Source organism: Peromyscus leucopus, chromosome 18 (assembly GCF_004664715.2).
Source record: "Peromyscus leucopus breed LL Stock chromosome 18, UCI_PerLeu_2.1, whole genome shotgun sequence".
Classification (NCBI taxonomy): Eukaryota; Metazoa; Chordata; class Mammalia; order Rodentia; family Cricetidae; genus Peromyscus; species Peromyscus leucopus.
The window spans coordinates 17,768,295-17,780,868 of NC_051078.1; the positions used below are offsets into that span (position 1 = coordinate 17,768,295).

The following is a 12,574-nucleotide window of genomic DNA, read 5'->3' on the forward strand; positions in this document are numbered from 1 at the left end:
TCCTATAACGGTCTCCATCTGTTGAAAGAGAAGTTTCCTTGATGAGAGGTGAGAAAACTACTATACTTATCTGTGGTATATAGGTAGATGCTTAGAATGCACTTAGAAATTACGATAGTTTAATGAGGTGGTGGTTGTAGGTTCATCTCCAGGATCCATGAATTTTCTAACCAAGTGGTTTGTTAGGCTTTTAGTACCAGATATGATTTCCCTCTTGCTGATCAGGTCTTAAGACCAATTAGAGAATTTTGGTTACCTCCAAGGCGTTCATGCCACTATTGCACCCTTAAGATCATCGTTGTGGTTTATGGGCATCATGACTGGGTCAGACTGTTAGTTGCTTCCCTCCTTTGGAAACTTTCATGGTGCTATCTGGCACCATAAACTTTATCAGTAACTTCTATTTCTTTTTTTTTCCTTTTTCTTTTTTTCCTTCTTTTTCTTTAAGCCTACAGCACCCGGGATTCCCAGGCAGTCTCCCATCCAAGTACTAACCAGGCCCGACCCTGCTTAAACTTCCGAGATCAGATGAGATCAGACACATTCAGGGTGGTATGGCTGTAGATGTAACTTCTATTTCTTGTGTGAAAATGCACATTTAATTCTCAGAAGTAAACTTTCTGTGCTGTCATTATACTAAAAATCTCACCTATTTAATAGGTTAAATAAATAAATGATCATTTGTTTAACCTATAACTTTTTGTCTATAATTCCTCTGGCATTAATTTGGTAGACAATGTGCTTTAAATGTCAATATGGCTTATGAGTTTTATATATATATATATATATATATATATATATATATATATATTGTTTATAAAAAAACTAAAACTGAAAGCACCTAATGGAAAATCAAATCTTCACAAAAATAAACCAGGATCTAAGTCCCTAAAAACAGAAATTTCTAAGTTCAGTTCCACAATGAAAGGAAAAATTAAGAGAAACATACTTCATACAAAAAATATCATATGAAAACTCAATGAACCAACATGAAATTTGGAGGGAGAAATTTCACATGAATTATCCAATCTGTTTTAAATGCAATAGCATCTATGAATCCATAAGAAAAATATGAATTGCTCAATGTAGTTTACCCATATCAACATGCAGATTTTAAGGGCACACATCCACGACAATCATAATGAAGCTCATTACTTTGTATGCTGCTGTAATAAAAAGGATGAAAATTGAGATGCAGATGAGACCCTGTCACAAATGCCAAAATAGCAATAGCTTAGGAAACTTTCAAATTTAGGAATCTTTTTTTATTTTCATGTTGCATAGTATGTGTCTACAGAGGTCACAGGTCACAAAATTTCTTGAATTCCTTAAACATATAACTTCATATTCCTAAAATGGCTAGCCTATTTCCTTCTATCTTGTCATCACTAAAATTTCAGTTATTTGTAAAGAGAATAGTCAGTGAAAGTGGACATGTATTATAAAAGCACCACTGATAGATAGATAGATAGATAGATAGATAGATAGATAGATGATAGATAGATAGAGAGATAGATAGATAGATAGACAGAAAGATAGATAGATAGATAGATAGATATAGATAGATCGATAGATGATTAGGTATTCTGTTCATATTAATTAAGTAAAAATTTAGCAATCTGTTTATATAAAACATTTCAAAAATGTTTCCCTAATAATTAACAAAGGATTGTTAATGTCATCCTCCAGGACAAGGGATAAAACTATTTTATAGGAATTATATGTAAGGGCTGGAGAGATGATTCAGGTGTTAAGAGCACTGACTGCTCCTCTTTAAGATCACTGACTGCTCTTCCAGAGGACCCAAGTTCAATTCCCAGCACCCACATGGCAGTTCACAACTGTCTGTAACTCTAATTCCAGGGGATCTGGTACCCTCACACAGACATACATGCAGGCAAAGCACCAATGCACATAAAATAAAAATAAATAATAAATTAAAAGAAGAAACGTGGTAAGTAATGTAAAACACAGCAAGATCTCAAAGTTAGATCAAGAGAATCACAATTTTTACAGATGCCATTTTAACTTGCCATATGGAAGAAGAACTTAGTGTCTGTGTCTATACATTATAGGCAGGAATAAGGGAAGGAGGTACCTTCCTGTGTACCTACATGCACTTGGAGAAAATATAAACTGAAATACTGTCTCCTGTAGCTTCACAATATTTATAACAACTTAAAATTCATGTAACCCTTTACCCAGAACCTCCACTCTCCTTGCATCTAAGTAAAATAACAGATTGTAAAAATATTCAAGGCTGCACTGGAAATACCATACATATTTATGAACCACATCTACTCCAAATACATCATGTTCATACATTCAATGGAATAATATACACTGTTAAAAAACACATGGAAGGTCTGTTTAAACAGATACTGAGAAGAATGCCATCTACTTAGGTAGTAATGCTCAAAGTATGGTATTTTCCTTTTTAAAAACAATATGAAGTATGTGTGTATGCTTGTAATCTTAGTGTATTGGAGAATAAATATATAAGAAATTGTCAACAGTAGATGCTCTTGGGAAAGAAAACTAGGTTGAGTGGGAGTTAGGAAAGTTTTACTTTTGATTCATTTTTTCCCACTTCTTTTGAATTTTCTATTATATAAATATATGCCTTTATGAAAAAAATCAAGTTACACTTAAAAGTGATCAAAGATGGAAAAAGCTTTCATTGATGGGTAGACAGACTCAGCTGCTCAACCAAGTCTGGATTTAAATGTTATCTAAAATGAGCCTGAGACACTGAATGTCAACTGGAAATAATGTCATCTCAAGTTAATGGTTCTGACTGCCTGATAAATACCAAGACGGGGTCACTATAAGCATTTGTTAAAATGAAATCATGACCAGTGTGCTTAAGCAGTTTCCTGTCTTTTCTGGGGGAAAAAAAGCCTACTCTTTCTCCCCATCTTAAATCACAGCTTTTAAACCTGTAAGTGGATAAGTAGAGAAGGAAACAGTAATTTGACAGAGGGAGAGTCTACATTCTACTCCTCTCCTGCATAGCTACTGATTTCCTCTTTGGCTTTAAGTACAGCACAGTATTTGTTTCAATTCATACATTTGGATACACACTCAGTATACTTTAACTTAATGACAGTGGATGAACAAGTGACTTTTAGATTAGCTAAAGAAAACTGTGAAGTCTGTGTTTCCTTGGTGGGTTAAGGCTCACTGTGACTTGTGTTAGGGGTGTTGCCACCATGATAAGACCCTGAGTCTACCTGACCTTCTTATTAACCAGAATGCTAATGTGTGGTTTTTGTACTGAGCAATATAAAGGATGTTTTTCCTTCTATGGAGAAAAAGGATCTTTCTGGGTCTCCCCCTCCTCTGCAAAAATCAGTTTAAGTACTTCAATTATACCCATCCATCTCTATAACAGAGACAGTATTTTACATTGAAAACTCAAGACATCTCTGATAAGGTACTAGAGATATTAGTTAAAATATTCCTGAGAATCATATTTTCTGCTTGTGTTGCTGATACAAATTTTTAATATGAATTCACACACACACACACACACACACACACACACACACACACACACAAATCTCTGAAAATATAGCGTCTGCTGAATTCCTCTGTTGGTTTGACACCCACTCACCCTCATTCAGTGGGATTCACATTCTCCTGATCTTGTAACTTCTTATTTCAACTCTCTTCAATATGTAACTCAATGGAATCTACAGGCAACAAGCCCCCTTACTGATCATGGAGCTCTTAACGTCATCACCTCCATCCCTTATCTCTCCCTGCTTCAAACAACTACTGCTACATCAGTATCCAAGTGTTGACCAATGACTTGCAGCATTGGCCTGCACTTACTGTCTTCCTTAATGAAACAGATCGTCAGAGTCCTTGCTAGCCACACTCAAAACACTCGTTTCTTAAGTGAATTAACACTGGAAGGAAGAATAGAGTCCAGACTCAAGAAGAACTGGATATTTAATGTGATAGCGTGAATGGTTCGGATGACCATACAGTGGGGACTGAACGGCGGGTTTTCATTAGCTACACTGTGACAGCATACTTAACAAGGATGGGCAAACCAACTGGGCTATGTGGTCCCTTGCTTGCATTTCAGACAGGGACTTCGAAGGCTAGAAATTCTGTTTCAACCTCTGCCCACAACAAGCTAACATGCCCCGTGACTGCAATCAAGTGGCAAGTTGCGCCTAGGTAGCGTTATATGAACATGAGAACAAACTCCAGATTAAAGGATACAGCAGCCTTCCTGTGTTTTGTTTCCTAATATTAAAATTGAAGTGCTATATCAACCACTGTAAGCATAGCCGATGGCCCCATGAACACCATGCTGATCCAGAATAGAAGCTCCCGGACTCCAGGCGACATAGTTGGCTGCCCTGGTGCCCTTGCCATCAGAAGGTAAGCCATCAACCAGGTGGCCTTTTGATGATTAGAATCAACAAAATAAACTGGCAAGAACCACTGTGACAGGACCGTGAGGAACCTCCACAGCCTTTAGAAACTGGAGGATTGTCCTGAGGAGAGCCTTGTGATGAAATACCAGGATGATTTTTTTTTCTGCTTTATCTACCATTAGTAGATTAAGCTTTGTATTTTCTCATGGACTGAGTGTTTTCTTGTATGCAATGTATTGTCTGCAACTACCAGGAGGATTTGAGAGTGGAGCATCAGGCTAGGAAAAGGGTGACATTTCACTTCATGAGTTTGATCTTCCTGGCAAAAGCTGATGTGACATACTGTGAGGCATAACTTTGCTAGGTATGCAATTTCTAAGGTTGGTTTCCATTTATTTCCATTCCATCCTCATCAATCACTAGAAGGAATCAAACCCAAGATCCTAGACTAGGAAAGAGTGGGAAGAAGGTGAAATATATTCTGGCAAAATAAATTGTTTTGATGTGGTTGGATATTACACTTTTGCTGAAATTATTTGGTATTCATTCAACCATGTTTTCAATCCTGCCTCTTAAATATTATTCCATTCCTGGAATCATAAGTTTTTTCTGAGTTTGGTAGATTTTTAAGTTAACCTGGTCAGATAACATAAGAGGTCTAGTTTTACATGCATAATTTTTTAATCATTATAAAATTAAAATATAAAAGTATTTTTACCACTATGAATAACATGTACTTCACAAGGAGTATTTTTATTCCATTTCATTAACATTAGTGAAGGAACTCCATCTCTGGTCAGTTTTTTTAAAATATTTATTTATTTATTATTTATTTATTTATTTATTTATTTATTTATTTATTTATTTATCTTGAGACAGGGTCTCATGTAACCCAGGCTAGCCTCAAATCTACTCCATGTCTGAGAATATCTTAAACTACGAATCCTCAAAGTGATGATATTACAGGCATGGGTCATCATGTTCAGATAAACTGTTAGTCTTAACAGCAGAAAAAAATGATAAGAATACTTTTGAAAGAGAGTGTAGAGCTAGAGTAAACCTAAGAACATGAATCTATATAGAAAACAGCTACTGAATACAGGACCCTGTAGAAGACAGGTTATATGTAGTGTTTAATTTCATCCTTAAAACAACCAGAGGAGATGCATTATGAAACCCTTATTTTGAAGGTAGCAGAATTAAATTTTAATGAATTTAACTTTCTTAATGACACTACATAAATAATAAGATATCTGGTACTTAAATAGATGTCTGGCTTTAGCTCCTGTAACTTAGTATGCTATGAGGAAACTGAAGATTTCAAAAATGGTCATTAAATAAAAGAGAATTATGGGATATGCAAGATGAATGAGCATCTTAAAGTCAATAAAAAGTACAGCCAACACTTCCTACCTTTCATGTGTGGCAAACAGTTACTTGTGGTGGTATTGTGTTCCCCAAAATATTGTGCACCCTAATAAACTTATCTGGGGTCAGACACAGAACAGCCACAATATTAAACATAGAGGATAGGTAGTGGTAGCACACACCTTTAATCCTAACATTTCAGAGGCAGAAATCCATCTGTTCAAGGATACAGCCAAGCATGGTAACTCACACCTTTAATCCCAGAAAGCGAGCCTTTAATCCCAGGGAGTAATGGCAGAAGGCAGAAAGATATATATGGTGTGAGGACCAGAAACTAGAAGCATTTGTCTGATTAAGCTTTTAGGTTTTGAGCAGCACAGTTCAGCTGAGATCCATTCAGATATGAGGACACAGAGGCTTCCAGTCTGAGAAAACAAGATCAGCTGAGAAGTTGGCCAGGTGAGGTTAGCTGGAGCTTGTTCTGTCTCTCTGATCTACCAGTGTTCACCCCAATAAGTGGCCTCAGGTTTGATTTTACTAATAAGACTCTTTACGATTCATGCTACAGTTACCCAGGCTAATGTTATTTAATTTTACCTCAACTAATGGTACATGAATCATTTTTGAGATGGTATCCATAATAACTCAGTATAAAGCTTAGCCAGCCCTGATGAAACTTAGTTCCTAACCTATGTTACTATACTTAATCATACCTTTAGACAGATATTGATGTCATGATTTTCCCATAAATAATTAGGTAGTAACAACACAAAACTTAGCACTTCATTTCACAATGTTGATAGTCCTGTTATTTAAAATAAACACCTGTTTCAGTCCTTAACTTCTGAAATTATCAGCAGGTACTAACTTTAGTTAATCATAAAGTCTAAACTAAGTTGCCCTTAGCTTAGATATTAACCTGGATTTTACTATGGAATTTAATATAACACAATATTAACATCAATTACGTGCTGGATGTTTCCAGATCATAAAAATTTCTCATAAATACTAAACTGGCTTGGTCATGTAAGGAATGAACTTGCACCTGGTGTAGGTAATTGTTTTGTAGATCTACTTACAGCAAGGACGCTCCTATGCTATCATTTCTGCCACCAAATAGGAATCTTGAAACTGTAGAGCTCCAGTCTCTAGCCTTTCCTTGGGTGTTCTTCTCTACACTTTAGTTACAAGATCACCATTTCCTAGCAATTCTGAAGGTAGACCATAAATTATAATGCTGCACCTTATGAAAGGTCAGTGCCAACTACACCACCATTTAAAAAGTAATTATAACCTGCCATTCCAAGATCACAAGGTTAAGGTTGGCCTGACTCTTCACAACTGTGGACATCTAAAGAATATTTGCAGTGAGGGTGTCTTACATCTTTCACTGTTATTTTATTTTCAGTCCTTGAAACAGCTCATCAGGTCAAAAGTATAAAAAAGGCCTATTCTAAAATGAAAAGGCAGAAATATGCCACCTCCTGTGTAAGGATAAAACCAAAGGACAAGCTCACAGCCTACGGAAATTGCGCAAGATGCACCAAGGGACAAACAATCCCAGACTATTTTAGTACTGGCAACTGGTTAGCTTCCAGAAAGATAAGTGTTGAAGTGTCCTTCGGCAGTGATTCCTCAATGAATATTTCCTACTATATGAAATATTTAATGAGATTAAAATACAATCAATTGATAGATTCCTTTACTTTAGTACAATACAGAGTTATATAAACTAGACAAAAAAGAAACCAGACACTATCAGCTTACAGATCAATATCATGTCTCCCTTTTCTATCACTCCCACTACCAGTGTTTGATATGATTAGTAACTCTTTCTGAACTTTGACAAATGTAGCTTATCCCATATTTGTAGTACAGAGTGCCTTAGCTTTAGGGCAGGACAATCCTACTCTCTCAGCCTCCTGACTTCTGGGACGATAGCAAAAAAGTCCCCATAGCTAGAAAAATTACTTTCAGGACCCAGAGAGCTCGTTCAGTGGTTATGATACTTGCTCTTTCACAGGAACCCATTTCAGCTTCAATTCCTCGCTCCCACATGGTGGTTCACAATCATCGGCAAATCCTGTAACAGGGGAACCAGTGTCCTTTTCTGGCTCTGTGGGCACCAGACAGGTCAGTGGTGTATGGATATGCATTCAAACCAAACACTCACACACATTAAATAAAATTTAGATTTTATAGGAAATATAAATGACCAATAACTACATCAAATCAGGTGAAGCGTTCTTAGCTATCGGGGAAATAAAAATCAAAACTGCATCAAAGGGAGATGGTTTGGGAACTGAAGTGCCCACTACACAGTCATTACACACTCAGTTCAGATTCCCAGCACCCCTGTCAGTCCAGGCATGGTGGCATGCATCTGGACTCTGACACTGGGGGAATCAGGAGCCACTGGAAGTGGATCCCATAGTCTTGCTGGCCAGCCAATCTAGCCAATTAGTGAACACCAGGCTTGAGGAGAGAAACTGTCTCAAAAAAGAAGACACATATTGACCACTGGTTTCCACACACACACACACACACACACACACAAGTACACAGACACACAGGTACACAGACACACAAGCACACACACATAGACACACACAGACACTCAAACACACACAAACGGTATATACAAAAAAAGTTTTTAAATACCTGTATTGATATTACTCCAATCATAATTGCTGTCAACCAGAAAGCAAGGGAGGTGACATGGGGGAAGGGGTGGAAAGGGGGAAAGAGAGTGAAAAAAATCTGGCAATTGTATTTTAATTAAAGTATGTTAAAAAGAAAAAGGAAAGGAAGAAACAAATGCTGGAGAAGAAACAGGAGAGAAGGACCTTTTGCTCACTTGGGTAAGAATGTAAACTAAGCCGGGCGGTGGTGGTGCACGCCTTTAATCCCAGCACTCGGGAGGCAGAGGCAGGCAGATCTACAAAGCGAGTTTCAGGAAAGGCACAAAGCTACACAGAGAAACCCTGTCTCGAAAAACCAGAAAAAAAATGTAAACTACTAAAGTCACTTTGGGGATCAGCAATAAATTGACTTAAAGAAAGAAAGTAGGATTTCGTGGACCAGATGTGCCACCTCTTGAATGTCAGAAGAATCATTGTTAACAAACAATAGAGACCCTTGTCCACACATATGGACAGTGTCACTACTCACAACAATTACCAGGTCAGCCCAGGTGCCCATCTGAGGATGAATGAATAAAGAATGCACACACACACACACACACACACACACACACACACACACACACACACTCGAGAGGGGGAGGGAGGGGAGTAGGAGACAGAGAAAGAGAGTCAGTCATTCTCAGTCATAAAGGAAAGCACAGTTATGTCACTTGTTAGAAAATGAGTGGAAATGAAGAATTAGAGGTCATCCTGCTAAAGGAATATGCTAGCACCACAAAGACAAGCATCATACTTTCTGTCATTTGTGCAATAGGTGAACAGATAGATATAGATTTACAAATTACACAAACGTACGTAGAAATGATAAAAGTAATAAGAGGACGATGAGCAGTGAGGAATGAGAAGGGGAGGTTGGGAGGGTGAGAAAGGGTGACAGAGGTTCTCACTGTGATCAAAGTCCATAACATTCGTATACGGAACTGTAAGAATACTGCATCTCGTTTTTGAATTTACAAGCTCATCTTAGCCTCAATAAAGTCTGTACTCTCCCCTGACCATGTCCCCAGTACTAGCCTTTAAATGGAAAGAGATAATTGAAATATTAGCTTGTGGATACACAAAACACATATCTAACCTCATTTAGATTTTTTTCCCGAGTGTGGAGACTGAAATGGTTAAATATCAAACAATTACAGTAGCTAAAATTGAGTGTAGAAATGTTGTCTCTAATCCTAATGCCACAGATAATCAAAACACACATTTCTGAGATGGAGGTCTTCTCTGCCCCTTTGAGATCATGGGGATATTAAGTCTTAGACTACCAACAAAATAGTGATTGAAAAAAGATACAAACATCCCTGTCTTGCCAGCATTTGTCCTTTACTCTTTAATTCAAGAGCCCCTCAGCATCAAAGAAAGAACTCATCTAATTTAGGAAACAAGCAAACAGCAAAGTGTTGGAGAAGGCCCCGTGTGTGTGTGTGTGTGTGTGTGTGTGTGTGTGTGTGTGTGTGTGTGTAAATATATCTCCCTTTGCATCAGAGTTGTGAGATCCCTTAGATTTTAATAATTACATCTCCCATACCCTTAAAACAAGAACCAAAGCAATCCACATATCTGGCAATCTCAAATAGCACATCAGATATCATATTTTTCTTTTTACAGGACCCAGTAATAGTATGTTTCACAAAACACTTTTTTAAAGGTTGTATTATCAGTACTCAGTGCCTAAAGTCTCTAGGAAAGAAACATATTTTGTACACATAATAAGCAAATTAGAAGGTATTTTTCTTAGTCAAATTGTCTGTTGAATCAGACATCATGAATAATATAACTTGAAGAACTAGACTAATCAGAATGTATTATTCAATACCTTGATTTGGAACTCTAAATCAAAAACAAGAAGTTAAAAATAAAAGCTAATGTCTCCTTAAAACAATATAGAACTGCAATGTGCATCGTGCATGTTGGAGCCTGAAGGCAGATCGGCAATCAAATCCGCTGCAAGTACTTAGTCTGGTTCTATCGATGTCACTGTCATCTGCATATGTCTGACTATGCCTTTGTGCCCATGTAGTACGTGTTTACTCCTACTTTCGGAATAAATTGCTCTATTTCCCGAAGCAACCATTACATTGCTCAATATATCACCGAGGCCTAAAGAAAGAATATGCACACAACTCAAAGCCATCTGCTCTCCCAAATGCTGTTTACTGAGTAAATAAGGATTCATTTAATCTGTGGATGTGTATAAACTGGTCAGGTAAAGAAAGGAATGTTGAACATAAAAAGTGAATCTTTTCACATAACCCGTGGGTTACTCATAACAGGGTCATTGAACATAAGGCTCTTGGAGCTCCTATATTTATTGTTTGCTCACATCAATGCTAATAACATCGACTGTATGTTGTGTATGTGAGTGATCCCACATCCCTGTAGCACTCCAGTTATGAAAACAATTAGTAGCGTCAGCCACAGCAATGGCAAATACTCTGAAGGCTTTGTCGATGCATGGAGTAGTGTAGTTGTCTTTTCATGTAGTCTTCAAGGTGAGGAAGAGGATAGTATCGTGTTCATTTTAGAGATGAGAATGAAAGAGATTGAGGAGTTTGTAGATGACATAAAAAGCAGTGAGGACAGAAAAGAGTATAGTCTGAACTAAGCATCACTCATCAAAACCGTGCTGGGTTCTCACCCAGACCACCTGATAAAACAGGAGGTTAAAAATGCTGTCGATAAACTCAAGGCCACACACATGCTCTGCGGTGTTCTGCACTGCAGGTCCTCTGTCTCTTTATTTGAATGAGGAGAATAAAGTATGGAAAAGAAGACGCTCTCTATAGTATTTAAAACTGAAACGTTATTTGATTTTTAATAATGACAGCTGTACACTCTGAAAAATTTTTTTTCATGTTGTATAATTTGACCACAAACCTGTTAAAATGTGGTGGGCAGAGAGAGAAAAAAAAAACAGATTGGAAAATAATAGCCTAGTAGATAGAATAGCCCTGGTGGGGGTAGTCTTTGACATGTAAAACTTACTTGTGGCAAACAAACAAGAAACTTAATTATTTTAAATAAATGTAGTCTTACTCAAGTGAACCATCTTCTTCTGAATTGAGACATTATGTCCACCAAGGAGTAGGAAGTCTCATGAGACTCATTAAACAAGCAAGCTTTTCATGTCTAGAAAAGTAAACCAAGACTGACAAGACTGTGAGTTTTTAAGCAGAAAACTGATGAACCCAGAGATTGACCAGCCAACCTCTCTGCCTACAGGTTGTGCAGAGAATATCAGGGCTGTATTCTCCCTTATAACCACCTTAATAACTTAGAACACTCATGGTTCACCAAGTAGGACTTTGGTGGAACATTACTTTGCTCAGCTATGGGTTCCCTACCTGGATTGAATAGACATGTGTGTACCATGTCTCCTCAGGAAAAGTCTCACAGCACTCACACACAGAAAACTCAAAGCATACCATTAGATACTATTAGGAATAATAAATTCAGCAAAATTTAAAGGATATAAAGTTATCACATAGATATCATTACCATTGTGACAGGCCAGAAATCAAGAACAGAATCTGACTTTGAACAGCTACAGCAATTTCATAAAGTATCCTGGTATAAATTTAACATAAATGAAAATAAACATTTCTCAAAGATGGAAACTATAAAACTTTGGTGATAGAAACTGGACTCAAAAGAATTAAAAGGTATAGAGTACAGAAGAGTTTTAGGGAGGAAATGATGAAGAAAGATTGGTCAACAGCTACAGTAAATGAATACTGTTAGTATCCACACTACCCAAAGTGATACAGTCATTGAATCTACTATCAATATCTCAATGATACTCTTCTCGGAACTATGAAAAAGTCTAAAATGTGTACAGAGCTTAAATGTCTTGAGTAACCAAAACCATCTCATGGAACAAAAACAAGGGGCATTATACCACCTGACTTCAAACACACAAAATGCTTGTGTGTGTGTGTGTGTGTGTGTGTGTGTGTGTGTGTGTGTGTGTTGGGGGTATTGGAGATAAAGCTCAACAGTTAAGAGCACTTGTTGCTCTTACATAATATTCACTTCTCAGCACCCACATGCTTAGCTGGTGGTGACTCACAATTCTCTGTAACTAGATTTCAGGAAATTTGATGCCCTCTT

General features: G+C 37.2%; 1 pseudogene; it reads right to left on the minus strand.

The window, feature by feature from the left end:
• Positions 1-446: 446 nt before the first annotated feature.
• LOC114699057 lies at positions 447-566 on the minus strand (annotated as a pseudogene).
• Between the last annotated feature and the right edge of the window lie 12,008 nt (positions 567-12,574).